Here is a 15833-nt window from a genome sequence, read left to right as displayed (position 1 = left end):
ATTGAACGTTATTGAAGAGATTGAGTCATCGGAGTGGTTGGCCCCAGTGGTTTTGGCCCTCAAAGATGGTGGGAAGTGTATTTGGATGTGTGTGGACCTCAGAGGGTTGAATACATGGATATGGGTGGACCGACAACCTCTCCCAAATATTGCTGAGACCATCACAATGCTTGCTGTTGCCAAAATCTTTTCTGTACTTGACTTGTCTTCGGCGTGTCATCAGGTGCCTCTTCATCAAGACTCAAAACATCTAACATACTTTGTAACGCCCCTGGGGGCATTTCGTTTCGTTAGAATGCCTTACGGTTTGGTGTCGGCCGCTGCATGTTTTCAGAGCATCATGAGGTTGGCAATTGGTGAGATGTCAAATGTTATCTTTTTCCAGGATGACATTTGGTTTGGGGCTAGGATGATGAGGATCATGATGCTGTTTTTAGAACAGTTATGAGGAAGTTGGGGAGCAAAGGTCTCGCTGTGAACAAAGCTAAATGCAAAATTGGGGTATCTTTGGTGACTTACTTAGGCCATGTGATTTCTAGTGAAGGAATTCAACCTTAATTTGAACTGGAGAAAACTATTGTAGACGCTCTTACTCCTTGTGACAAGGATCAGGTCATATCTTTTCTTGGATTTGCAGAATTCTATGCCAAGTTCATCAAGGGTTTTGCTTCTGTTGTAGAACCGATCAGGAATCTATTGCAGAAATGTTCTCATGTGTGCAAGAGTGCTTTTATGATTGTTAAGGAAACAATCAATCAATTACCTAGTCTTGGTCATCTTGATTCTAGAAAGAAAACCTTTTTTAACTACAGATGCTCGTTTATCTGGTCTGGGTGCTATCCTCACTCAAAGTGATGCTGTGGAGGAGAAAGTTGTGGCATTTGCTTCACAGGCATTAAAAAATAGCTGAAGGACAATATTCATGTATTGAAAGAGAAGCTCTTGCCATTGTCTGGGCTGTTAAACATTTCAAGTTTTATCTTTGGGGAATTCCGTTCATTGATTATCGGCCTTTAGTGCAGCGGTTTTCATGCATGGAGTGTGAAAGGTTGACCCCTAGATTAAAACGTTGGAGTGAAGGCTTGGAGGAATTTAATTTCCAAGTGCAATATTTGCCTGGTTCTTCTTGAAACTATCAGTGTTTCTTGGGTCAGGGAAAGTGCTAAGAGTGGGAAGAAGCCAAATCTCAAGATCATACATTTCCTCCTATGAAAGAGTTGGCCTGCATGCAGTAAGGGGGTTGACTCTGATCTTTTGCCCTTTTGTTCCGTGAAAGATGAGTTGACTTTAACACATGATGTTTTAATGAGGGGTGATCGATTGATTCCTCCTATGAATTTGAGATCTAAATTGGTCAATCTTGCACACGAAGGACATCTTGGGAGGAGTCTCACAAAGTCACGATTGCGTGAAAGGTATTGGTAGCCTAAAATGGACCACCAAGTTGAGAGTGTGGGCAAAGATTGTTATCAGTGCTTAACTAATGACAAATCTAAAGTTGTTAACAATGCATCAATACACCCTGAGCACACAAATACTAATAACAATGTAAGTTTCAACAATAAGGAGGCTGAAAGACAGGATGATGGAGCACTTCCGAGCTTGGAAGATTGGGGATACTAGATATCCAATTGCTGCCCATAGTGTGCAAAACCATGACAACCAGCACCAGCACCAATTTAGCTATCATGGGATTGACCATGTTATGCAAGACCCCAGAGGGGGTAACAGACAATTGAGACTGAGACGGAGAGAAGTGATCTGGATCATGAAATTGAAAGATGTGGAGAGGGGGTCTCAATATAGATAATGAATATCAATATTATTTGGGACAAGAGTGAGGGCACGATCAGACAACGATTGTATGACTAAAATGTATAAGTGTCATGTTTTATCACTCAAACGATATGGTTTTGTTGAACTGTAGTATGATTCGAGTGGAGTATTCAAAATCATTGTATGAAATAATGGTTGATTTATTGATTAACAATTTTTATTTTATTCTCATAATATGTTCTCTTCTATGTGTTACCAATGGAAATTGAATGCTATCTCTTATGACTGTTTAATTGTCAAACATTTGAAAATAACGTGGTAATACAAAGGGTAAATTTCATATTAGAACTGGTTATATGTAGTAGCTTTTATGATTTGCTATAGGTTTGCTAGTACTGTATATGTACCGAGGCTATATGGCACACACGGACACTTCTCTTTTTTCCACACTTTACCTAGAATTTTTTACCTTCATTTAGTAGGCATAATATATTGTAGTATTCCTTAGCCTACTGTTTGACCTTTTTGGTTTGCGCGCTACTCTCAGAGTGTAGATAAGGATGATAGATGAGGGGTTATGTTGTCTTCGAGTATGGTAATTGGTAAAGGTGACTTAGAACGGTACAATTGGTGTATATTTAATATATACAGTTAATCATACTTTTCGAGCGATCGGATCCGCAATGTATAATATGTGTTCGCTGTGAGATTTAACGGCATAATTTGTCACAAGTATGATAAATAAGACAGTACGATCTTTTGACCGAAAAATAAATCTAGTTTAGTGCTTGTGACTTTAGAGACAATATCAGTTTCAGATTTTGGATATTACAATTCTATACCGTAGTTTTACCAGTACAAGATGGCGCCGATTATCGTCAGTGATAAATAGGCGTTCCAATATGGCGCCCACTCAGAACGCCACAGAGCAGCGTGGATATTTGCTGCCGACTCGAAGGTATGCGCTAGTGAAAGTTTAATTTTGGTTTGTGTCTTTGACGTTTATATTTAGGGTGTGGACAAATATTCGTCTCCTCTTTTACAGGAGGTGGACGTTTTGGTGGAAGAACGTCATGACTCAATGATACTGACATTGGGTAAGAATAGTCGATACTACTTTGTATTTACGGATTGTGTTTTTTGAGAACCATTATAGTGATTATTGGTTTCTAATTGTTACAGAGACTTTCGGATAATAAAGCCTTACAGATTCACCATAATAGTACTCAGGAAAAATATTCTACATTGTGAAGCAATTAATTGAATGAGGATAATATCTGAGTGTTACATATACTCGGTAAGATCTTGGATTACTAGTTAGACAGGCAGTCTTGCGAATTTACAGTTAAGGTGATGTTGAGAAATTAAAATAGATAATTTTTCATTTTACAGCATATGTCCTCCGAATACAATTGTAACCAGATATTGTGGTAAGTAATGTAATGTACGTTGAAGTATTGTAACGCTCATGTTATGTGTTGCTAATGCTTACTTTGCATTTTAGCAACACTAGAGAATCACCGTCTATTACACAGTTGGAAACGCACTTCGTGTGATCCTTTATTTAAAGTGAGTCGGTTTTTTTATAACTTATGTTTAAATAGTGAACTAGCAACAAGTAAGAATAGGGTTCACAAGCTGTCTTGTCTTTATAGATATTGTTAAGGAGAGATTGGATTCAGAGTGAAGATTTTTGACTCGTGCTTTGTTTATACTGGTGAGTGTCACTCTACACATAAAGTCATGAATATCAACCAGTAGTGTGTGTATCATTTTGGTCCTGCAGATACTAGGGGATTTACCAGTTTACCAATTATTTGATTTATAAATGATATTATTCGATGATAGTCATAGGATGTTCTTCAGGGTTAGGTTCTAATGGTCGTTTGATACTGAGGGCATCCTAAGTAGGAGTGTTAGGCTTCTGATAAAGTATCTCTGAGGTTACTGAGTTAATGTGATGTCAGTAACATATAAGATGTGTTTGGGGATTTCGATTTACGTTCATCTTGCTATATAGTGGTTAACCTGGAAAAAGACAAGGAAGTTTTATATTCCAGGATACAAGACTTAATTCGAGGTAAATATATTTTTATTAACAAGTTGTCGATAGCACCTGGGTTATAAGGTATCCACGAAGTTTGGAACGTAAACTTTTTTGTAAATATCTAAAGGTTTATCTATTCTCTGTCTTTCTCACGAAGAGTACCTACCCTACCACTAGCTATGCATGACATATAATTTTCTTGGTGGAGGTCGCTATAATTCTCCTTCATTTCCCAGACATATAGAGGTCTTATTTTAAAGTATGGGCATTGTTATTGTTTTGGTTACAACCCTGAGGAAGTCGAAGTGTTGTATAAATACACGACGAAACACGTGTTGACTGATGTACCATCTATACACTGGACTGTTGTACAGAATGTACAGTTACATTGGATTGGAATCAATTTTGAAGATACGAGTGACTACTACGACTGATGAATGGACTTGAATTAATTGGACACAGTGTTATTTGCCAGTTATTCATAATTTGTGGAATTAAAATATTGTTGAGACTTACATTGTTATTAGTATTTGTGTGCTCAGGGGGTATTGACACATTTGGTTTCTGAATTTTCAGAAGTTTAGGGTGTTGGATATGCGCCCTCCCGCTAGAAGCACCAACCCTTGACTTCGAGTTTAGAGTTCACTATCCCATGTTATTAACTGTGGAGCGCCCATTAACTGTTAGCATCCATATTGCTACTTTGTTAACAATGCACCTTTGTCACCGGTTGAAGTTCCTACTCAACCTTGGTCGAAACGTGGGTTAGAAATAATGGGTCCTTTTGATTTATTGATTTATTGTTCCCTTCTGAAAGGTTTGTAATTCTATTGGTGGATTACACATCTAAATAGGTCTCCACAAGATGTGTGAGTACAGTTAACACTAAAGTGGTTTTAGATTTCTTAAGGGATGAATTTGCTTGCGAAGGGTATCCCAAGTGTCTTATAACAGACAATGGTGTGCAATTTGTTTCCATTGACATGAAAAATTTCCTAGATGATCATGGAATTTTGCATCTCAAAATTGCACTTTATTCCCCTCAAGCAAATGGTTTAGCAGAACGCATGAACCATGTGGTTAAAGCTTGTGTTCAGAGATCTTTAGATACTAAGACTCCACTTAAGGATGTTTTACGTGACACTTGGTGGGCACATCGTACCACAGTTATTCAGGTCGTAAATAATTTTCCCTTATTTTTATTGAGGGGTAGACATGCCAAGTCCAAGTTAAATCCCACATGGTTACCTGATCAGAATATTGTTCCTTTGGAAAGAGAGGAGGTAGAGTCTAGAATTTGTTCTTATCAGAATAAATACAAGGAACGTTATGATTCAAAGACTTCTACAAGATACAAACCTAAATTGGTGAGTGGGTTTTCGTAAAAAAAATAAGGTTTCACAAAAAAGGTATTGCAGAATTTATGGGTCCTTTTAGGATCACTTCTATATATAGAAATGTTGTCACCATGCATAATGGTTGTAAATGGAGCATGTCAAGACTTGTAAAGTTCTCGGATGTTAAACCATCATCTTCATCGTTTTTCGATTGTGCTTCATCTTTTTCTTCTAATTCAAGTGATGTTCAATCAAAAAGGTTTCCTCAGAGAACTCATTGTGCCCCTGCATGATTTAAAGATTTTGTGGAATTATATTTTTGTACTTTGTGCTAAGTTCTTGTTGTTCATTTTTCTAGTCAGTTTTGCATTTTCTTTTTCCTTACTTAGCTGTTCTTTTTTCTCCTATTTATAGGGGATGTGTTGTAATGCTAGTAGATGCTTGGGGATACTTAGTTCTATTGTTCTATGTGATTGCATTCCAATCTCCATGGTGATGTGTCTCTGAGCCAGATTGAGACTGAAGGGGATGGATGTGTCAGTTGGTGGTGTCTCTAGAAATGAACTATCTTCACACTTAACCAGTGTATTGCTTATTTAACAGTTATCTTTGGCAAAATTGTCGGGATAACGTTCTTAACTTGTCCCTGGTTCATCATTGCTGCCCATTTCCTGCACAGTAGGTTTTTTTAGAGAACTTAAGATGCATGCTCTGAACCCTACAGATCTCTCCTTCAAAAACGTTTGACCCAATCTTACTCTGCCCTCTCTATTTCTTCTTTCCATTGCTCACTAAATTATTTCCTATTCACATTTTATTCGGACTAATTTCAACACACAGTTGGAAACTGCACGGATGTCTGGGATCCTGTAGATACCTGCAAACAAACAGAAGAATATGAAGGAGAAACAAAACCATACATTACAAATGAATGCATTACTATGAAAATAAAATGTTTTAAGGACCCACCTCAGTTGCCAGTCTCTACTCATGGTATAGCTTGTGGTCTGCTTCACTTCACACCCTGATAGCGTTGTCTTGACTTCCCTGAACACTAGTATTTACTCCACTTCAGTAGAATTTCAGGATCGGCTGCTCTCTGCAATGCTGGGTAGGATGTCAGGTCTCATTACACCTCTTCAACTTTAGAGCACAAATCTTTCTGCACTTAGGATTGCAAAAGCACTGTTGTCTTCTGTGACAGCCGACCAAACCAACATCAGTTCTGCCACTCAAGTCGCAGGTGAGGTCTCATCTTGGTCACTCGGACTCCAACCATACCGCAAACGTATAATTGTAATCAAACATCTTTGACAGTTCTGCTTGAGTGGTTGATGCAAAGTGACATTCCATTACTCGGTGGTCTCCTACACTTACTTAGTGACCTTTGCTGTTGGAAAGAACACTTGAGATGCTATTAGTTATAAGCAACTTTAGCAAGTTCACAAAACAATGTGATCTAATAAAGAGGAGATTAATCTTTCTCTGTTCCCTCAATAACAAGACTCCAGTTACTGAAAGGACAACATTCCTGAAAGCAAGACTCCACACAAGTTCACTTCACTGCTTCATAGTCCCTCTCAGGGACCCTTACCATCCCACAGAAAAGGACTGCTAAACCAGTGTTTACATTTGTTTTAAAAAAAAAAAAAAATTCTCCTCTAGCCCGTTGTACATTACGACAAAATGGAGGCTTCTGATAACTCAGTACCTTTTCTTGCTGTTTATTTCCAACTTTTCATATACAGACTACATGTACCATAATGCCCTTTTCTAGAGAAACAGGAAACGGCAATATACAACCGACAACATTCAAGATATACAAGGACCATTAACTGCTGGGTCCCTCTTCTATCTTGCTGCCTGCAAAGCGTGTTGAAGTGCATGAGGATGTTTTCTTGAAGATAACTTGTCTTGGACTGAAATTCTGTAGCTTATTCTTGCTTATTGCTGTTTTTCATAATATCTACTTAATCTCTCAAATACATGACAGGTCAGCTTGGCCTGTAACAAAATATTGGTCTTAAACTTGCTCCCTCAAGAGTGGTTTGTCAATGCCGGGCATAATGTAGGGGGAGGGTAATTGCTCTGTTGGGGTGCATTGTTGAGACACTCTTTGAGGCAGCCTAATTAACCCAGAGGGACCCCGTTTGCTGCATACTCTCCTCAGAGGCAAGAACATTGCTGTTTGAGAGTATTTGTTTAAGGACAGTGATTCTGTCTCCTGTTTTCTGCAGTAGTGTAAGGGCTTTAAGAGAGTGTGAATTCATTATCTGCTTCTAGATACTTAGTTGAATTCGAATTGTTTTAGGTTTGTAAACTGTGATTGAGATTACTGACCCAGAATTGGGATTTCTGTTTCTATATATCTAGCAAAAAACTGACTTCTAGAGGAGAGGACTCAAATACTGCTAATGTGTCTGAGGAGGAGATTTTTAAATGTAATTTGTGTGACTTCCTTGACATCAGTAGCTAAATCCATTCCCAACGCAGTTTCTACGTCCTGCAAATATGTGGTTTCTCAAATTTCAAGTACACTCATAATGTAGGGGGGGGGGGTCAAATTGACAGACCAAGCAGAACAAAGTGTGGTGTAGAATGCATGACCAAGTCGATGGTTGTGGTTCTATTCTGCAGAGTGATTTGAACTCCAGATCCACAAGGTGTGATTTTCATACAAAATCCTATAGAGGGTCAACTCAAAAGATGGTTGAAATAGCATATAGGGTATTCAAAGACAACATATATTACGTTTTAATCAAGCTAAAGTTCTTATAGCTTCTAAAAAGCAAACACTGACAAATCAAGAGGTTTTCCTTTTTTGATGCAGAAAGGAATTTTTAGTGTTTAATCAAGGACTCCATCACCAAACTCATCAGAGTGGGTCCCACCTTCTTTCATAGATCAATATGTTAGGACTTGAATTAACTCACCCATTGCCAGAGCCACCCAGATGAAAATGAGGGAAGAGTGCCTGAGGCCCACAGTCTCAGCTCAGGGTACTGTATGTTCTGAGCCTGTGGCAAAAAATACTATATACAGCAAAAGAGGCCAAAAGCTCAGAAAAAAGTCTATCTCCAAACAAAAAATATAGTTGCTTATGCTTTTTAGGGAATGCTAATGCAGGGCTTTCTTTTGAGAGAAGAAAGAACTTTTTATTCAGAATAGACACTAAACTAGGTAATAGGGCGGAGTCCATGTGCTCTACCACGTAGTCTATTTGAGGAGGATTATATGAAAGAAATGATCAAATAAGTGCAAGCTTTCACTTCACTGGACAAGGCCTATTCATCTCATGAATATTTTTGGTCTGATCTCTCTTGGGGCCAGCGGATAGCAGGGAATTTTCAAACTATTTCAGATCCTAAAAGCAGCTCCAGTGTCCAGGACAATCTTCTTCCCTCAGGATAGGGGAGGATGCTGTGGCCAGCTCGGAGGACAGGCAAGGGGAGAGAGTACCGAAGATAAGAGTTGCTACCCTACCCTCTGCACACGTTATTGGCAGATTAGCCCTGTTAGCCCAGGAGTGGTTCTCGATTTCCCAAGATTCATTGGTATTGCAGACAGTGATGGGGGTCTAAATAAACTTCTTTGATATCCCTTTATAGGAGAGGATGTCCTTTCCAATGCATTTCTTGCAGGGTGAGGCAGAATTAATCAAACAATTTACAAACCAGCTAGGCCACAAAGTGCAGCACAACCAAAAACAGTCTCAAATTGTGTTTATGCACCTCTGAATAGTACCAGCTATCCTGTATCCTGATTGTTCCAACCTTTGAGAACTTAGAGGCAACCTTTTGAAAGCTAGAATATTAACTTTGGAACCATGTCATTTGCCATGATGCTTAGTTTGATTTAATATTCAGATATAAAAAGGTTACTAAATTGAAGTTCGAAATTGAAAAATTATAAAGATTGAAAAGATGGATCATAAGGATGGAATAGAAAAGCACCATGCAATATTTGAGAAGTGATAAATATCAATTATATCCTAGAGAAAAAAGCTCAGAAAGATCGAAAGGAATGACAGATTACAGGGATGGACTGATTTAGATGTTTGTAAATAAATATGACAATGTGATTTATTGTCAAGGACAATCAGGACACTTATGATGAAGCTATGGGCTTGCCTTTAGTAAGTAGCAATTCCCAGCCATTTCCAATTAGTAACACAAGGTGGTGCAAACCCGACTACTCCCTCACTACAGAGTTTATTGTGTATTTGTTTTATTTTTATTTTATAGACGAAATGAAACTGATATGCATGGCCAAAAGGCAAACAATAGGAAACGTAAAACAAGACTAGGAGGTAGAAACTGGTAAAGGGTAAAAGGTGGAGAAAACAAAGGTACAAGCTCAACTGAAAAAGAATAAACTAACTTTGTTGGACTACCCCCTGACCGCAGACCCTCTGTCAACTCTTGGTATGCCAAACAATAATGTATTACACAATGTTGAAAACAAGAAATTTGTAATCCCTAATTTCTCGGATAGGTTTGGATACACTGGAACTAAGATTACTGAGTAGGGGGTCACAGCTTTTGTCCCAGCCAATTTTGCGATCCTGTAGATATTCATGTTGACCTGTATGAATTTGTTTGATCATTGAAATTAAAGGAATACTTCAAAGGATTAAAAATCCTGTGTTACCTATTCCTAAACCACTATCTCTGGGCACACTATTTCAGATGTTTATGATCTGCTGAAAATGACAAATGCATAATCACTGAAACATTATTAGACATGTTGGATATTTCTGAAAATGTTGAATTTTGGATCAGAACGCTCCAAATTCTGTCCATCTGGTGCACACATTAATAGACATTTTTAGGTCTCGCTGAGTCAGCGCGTATGCGCTGCCCAGAGAGACATTTAGGAGGGCTTTGAGAAGTGCTCCCAAAGCGGTGATCAGCTTGCCAGAACGTGCACGATGTGCACAGCACTTTTTTCACGCAGCGCGCACATGTGCGCACCACTGACTTTACCACTCGAGTTTTTTTTTTTACATTGCATTCTTTGAAAGGCTCTCCTGCCCCACACTGCACTTGTCTGCCCGACCCGCCTGCGTCTTCCTTTAACCCCCTATGCTGCCTCGTTTTTAAATATATAAATAAATGTCTGCATTCCTTGAAAGGCTCTCCTGCCCCCCACTGCACTCGTCTGTCCGATCCGCTTGTGTCTCCTATTAACCCCCATGCCGCCTCATTTTTAAATATATAAATAAATGTCTGCATTCCTTGAAAGGCTCTTCTGCCCCCCACTGCAATAGTCTGCCCGACCCGCTTGTGTCTCCTATTGACCTCCACGTTGCCTCGTTTTTTAAATATATAAATAAATGTCTGCCGTACGAAAAACAAAAAAAAACTGCATGTCTAATGACTTGTTCCAATGGACACGTAGTCGAATGATTTTTGAACTTTTTCTCGGGCTTTACTCTGGTATGGCCACATGATGGCGCCAGCGATCTTCTGATCTCAGCACAGTCTTCACGTTGCATTACTGACTTGAACAATTACCAAATTGAAAAGGCCCGCCTCTGCTTCTGATTTCTGCATTCTTGGTGCGAAGTTGTAAATTATAGAAACTGTGCAAAATTCTATGGAAATGTTTGCTACGTTTTTCGCTTTGCCACTTCAATGCACCGTCATATAAATACTTGCGCCTGAAAATCATGACATCTGTCAAAATGTGTTTCGCACAAATCCTAGACCTTATGACACCCGTGCGGTTTCTGTCCCACGACAGGGGGTGGGGCGACGGTACCTGGGTTTGCCGCTCAGCTCACCCATCCCCAAGGCCAGCCCTGGATGGAATGGTTATAATTACAACTGCTGTCGACAACTGTGAATCATGGATGCCTTATTGTAATTGTTGTTAACTGTCAAAGCTGATAAAAACTATATATATATATATATTTTTTTTTTAAACAGCGCATTATTTGGATTACCAAATTTGTATTAAATAATGAATATATTTGCCCCCAAAAAAGTCTGATAACTTAAGGCTCTTGCAACATCCTTCACGTGGTGAATTAAATAAATGAGACCCCTAGTTTAAAATAATTCTTACCCTCTAGCATTAATAATGTGGAGCATTGCATGAAATTACCCTTAGTAACTTGGGCTTGTATTTTTAGACTTCAATATCCCTCCTTTTTTTTATGCCATCCCACCGCAGTCGTTAAGTGTCCATATGTTGCAGTTAACCTGCTACATTGCAGTTGCAGCCAATCTGTAGTTTAATAGCCCATGAACCTAATTTCTCACCAAGATCTATGTAAGCACTTCATCCTTGAATGATGGCTATTCTTTATTCTGGTCATTTAATAAAGAGGGGGAAGAGAAGTGTGAGCCTGTGAGTCGCAGAAGTGTGACTGAATTAAATGTGATAAAAGGATGCTAGTCTTACATGTGTTGAAGAGTCCGATACAACATTATGTTGACGTATGATGTCATGGGTTACTTTAGAGCCACAGTAGGCTTTTGCCTTGCACCATCACCATAAATGGCAATAAGTAGGTGCTAAATTGCAGCTAATTGCCTCAAAAATAAGTGCATTGCTGTGGGAAAGGGAGCACCAAAATTGCACAGTATCCTTTTGCCCAGGGCTTTTAAAATTCTTGCACTGCCCTTTCTAAATCGGTCCAAAGGGAAACTCCCCACCCCTGCCACCATTTAATCTCCTCAGCAGCACGGGGTGGTCCACATCTCACTTATCCAGCAAAACCAGTACAGTTAGACGACCTGAATTTAACATGTGTTCAATGTTATCCGATATATCCAGCAATGTGGTATGGTACTCTGATCTGGTTGTAACCCCAATAGTCTGGTGATCAGTGGGGCGTAACCATCTAAAGCCTTGAATGCGAGTCATCCAGAGTAGTGTGTTGTTTTTATCCCACCTAGTAAATACTAATACCGTATAGTGAGGTGATGTATTTACTGAGTAAGGCAAAGACCATCTATTTTATTTTTTTAGGCACAAGTGGGGAGCTCCCCATGCAATTGATGTTTATTTCACATAATTTTATATGTATTTGAGTCTTCATACACTTCTTCTGCGGTCAAATTATGACCGGTTGTGACCTGCTCCATTCATCAGGTAAAAATTGCACAGAGTTCGGTGTTAACCACAAAACTAGTGATTCCGATTGCTGCACAAATTCTTTTTTGTACTGGGGGCGTCTTTTTGCATCCTCACACATTATTTTGTCTTCCAGGACAGCTGTGCCATGCTGTTCTATAGAAATAAATGGCTGCCATCATGGTTTAGCCTCCTGAGGACGCTGTCTGTATATTACATGCTTTGGAAGCACCAATTGGAAAATAAACAAGCATTGGCATAGCCAATAGGTCTCGCCTTTGGGACCTAATAAGTGTTTAAATATCCAGCACAATATTCTTGGGCAACAACATCAAGTGTTGCATGGCTAAACACTTATAAGGTCCCAAAAACGAGATCTATTGGCTATGCCAATGCTTGTTAAAGAAGGGTCACTATCAATGTATATACATTGCATGATAAGGACACTAAGAACCACAAATGAAATAACTTGACACAGGCAGAGAAAACAAGCCTTTACCAGATTACAACAGACTAAGAATCATTATTCGGAAGGCAGATAAGTGTGGAAATATCTTCATTATGAATAGGGAAAATTGAAATGGTGAAAGCAATAGATAATTGGCAGCTGCTACTTATTGTAAACTGATCTCAACTAACCCCATAAAAGAGCTGACTGGGCCGGATTTATCAAGCTATTTTGCGATCGCAAGCGGTGCGATTCACAAAAATCGTCCATTTGTAAATGCTAAATGGCTTTATCCAATGTATTAAAGCTTTCAAATTTGCAAAATTGGTAATCGCAAAAAATGTGAATCTTAATTATTCAAATTCTAATTTTGTGAAACCCAAATTGCAAATTCACAATTTGGGAATCACAGACCAATCTATGAAGCATTCACAAATTGCGATTGAACCAAAATTCGCAATTTTGCACATGCAAATTACCACCAACTAAAGTCAGGTGGTAATCAGGTGCAAACTCTTTAACCCCTTCACTGCGGTGGCTATTCCGCCTCAGTGCTAAGGGGGCGGGGTGGTCGCGCGGCAGCCGCATGCTGGTGACGGAACTGCTCCGTCACCAGCGTCGGTGGCGCTGTGCTTATGACGGAGCGGTTCCGTCATGGCCAGCCCCGCTCAATGGAACGCTCAGCGCAGGCACGGAATTCGCGCCGCGCAGGTGCTCCGAGCAGGCCATGACGGAACCGCTCCGTCATCAGCACAGCGCCTCCGCAGCTGATGACGGAGCGGTTCCGTCATCAGCAGACAAAGGGGTTAAACAGGCCCAGAGGGTCCCCAGAATATTTCTCAATGGCAGGGCTGTAGGTCATAGCGAGGAGGATGCAGATTTAATTAGCAGCCCAGAGAAGAAGGAGGAGACAGGAACACATTCACAGAGTGCACATAACCCTGTTTCAGCAGACAGAGGAAGAAATTCATTACAAATATAGACTAGACTCTGCAACAATACTAGACCGGATAGCTGACCTACATCCAATACTGGGGCATCAAACCCGTAGGACCCAAGCCATCCCCACATATGTGCAGGTCCTATGTTCACTGCACCTACTAGCATCAGGAAGCTACCAGGCAGTCATAGCTGCAGCAGGAGGTGTGTCCCACAGTTGCATTTCACTCTTCCTAAGTGCTTTCTTGGATGCAATGGTACAGAGGATACACCATTACATCGGACTTTCCACTACACAAGTGTTGCAGCAGACCAAATTGGATAACTACCATATAGCCCAATTCCACATGAAATTGGGTGCATTGATGGGACACATGTAGCCATCTGTCCCCCCTCAGCTAATGAGTATGCATTTAGGAATGGGAAATCCTTTCATTCACTCAAGATCCAGGTCATATGTAATGACTCACACATAATAACTGACATATTGGCCAAATATCCTGGTAGCATGGACGATTCATTCATATTCAGACATAGTGGAATATACGCAGGTCTCACTGGGGGTGAATTTGGAGAAGGCTACCTGCTAGGTAAATGCATGTAACTCACTATGACAGACTCCTTGGCTCTATAGAAATAGGACAGTGATTAATCTATTTCCTTTAACCCTGATGGTGACAGTGCATATGCTGTGTGCTCCTTCATACTCACACCATACTGTAATCCTGCAACTCAGAGTGAAAGAAAATACAATGCTGCACACAAGTCTACGCACAATGTCGTAGAGCGGACATTCGACCTACTGAAGAGTAAGTTCCGCTACCTACACAAAAGTGGAGGTGCCCTGCAGTATAGGCGAGAGATCTGTTTCAAAATTGTGGCCACTTGTGCCATGCTGCGCAACCTAGCAACCAATGGAATACCATTGGACATCACAGATTCGGAGTTTGATGAACAGGATGAACCATGCACAACTTGCAGAGCAGCAGGTGGTGTAGGTGCAGCAGATGGCAGACTGAGACGTGATGAAATAACTATTTCTAGGTGAGTAATGATGAGACAATGCACCTCATGATTTTTGTTCAACTGTGTTTTTATTCACCTTAACATCAGCCAAATTCACACACAGCCATGTGTGAATTTTGTGGGTCAACATGGCATTTATACGGACCATGCACCAACCTTTTTTTGGACAGAGGTAGCAATGGGGGAGAGGGCACTGGTGGAGAGGTCCACCATAAGGCCAAATACAAGAACAGGGCATATTCAGGACCAGGAGACGAATATACAAACCCACGCTGGCTCCTGAACCGATCCAGATATATAATCTAAGTAGATGCTCTCCGATGCAGAGACACAGATTTTAAGAAAAGGTCTATCCTCTGTGCCTGCTAAGCTCAAGGACCCAGTTGAAACTAAAACTGAAATTTTTCATATTCTGCATATAATTAGACTTAAAATGTATTTCTTTGATTCCGATGTCACTGTGGATCAAGTAATCAATGTGAGTGCCCTAAAAAACAAATCTACATTTTGTCCAGATAATTCCAGTATGCCACCAGAAATCATTAACTTTGAAGGCACTAATATTAAGGAGGTAGACCAACTGTAAAAAGAAAACTATTCTGCAAACAGAACTGCTCCAAGGCTGAATCTGTTGCCATCTGCAACTTGGCCATGAATGATTCAATTGTTATTAACCACATCGCTGCTGTGCATTTCCCCCCCCCGGTGCTGGGATCTCAGATTTACCATTGTTCATGACGAGCTCAGCTCGTCATCAGCACAGCTCCACTGTGCCTCATGACGAGCTGAGCTCGTCATGAGCATGGAAAGGGTTAAACCAGCCAACAAGAGGGGTTGGGGGAATTGTCACAAAACGTCTTTGTCATAGATGGAGCTGTCCCATGACAATTGAAGATGAAAATCCCAGCTGTGAAATTACAACCAAAATTCCCGATTTTACATCCAGAGCCCTGGAAGAGGGATGGATATGTAAAAAAGAATTCAAATTTCCCATTAACAAAGAATGTAGAATTCCGAATATTTACATTCTACCCAAGATTTGTAAAAATCCTTTCCAAACTCCTGGACGTTCGATTATTTCGGTCTGTGGTTCCCTATAAGAACCACTGGCGAAATATGCAGATGTGTTTCTTAAACCGTTTGTTTTTAAGACTAAAGCGTATATTAGTGACGCTAT

The 15833-nt window shown here is 40.0% G+C and overlaps 1 long non-coding RNA gene across 1 annotated transcript in view; it reads left to right on the top strand.

Moving 5' to 3' along the window:
• LOC147692537 (uncharacterized) overlaps positions 1 to 15833 on the top strand; it is a 188606-nt gene that overhangs the window by 152174 nt on the left and 20599 nt on the right. The gene's annotated exons all lie outside the window — the stretch shown is intronic.

The sequence above is a fragment of the Lissotriton vulgaris genome, chromosome 9 (assembly GCF_964263255.1).
Source record: "Lissotriton vulgaris chromosome 9, aLisVul1.2, whole genome shotgun sequence".
NCBI lineage: Eukaryota > Metazoa > Chordata > Amphibia > Caudata > Salamandridae > Lissotriton > Lissotriton vulgaris.
This window is presented reverse-complemented; position numbering and strand designations above follow the sequence as displayed.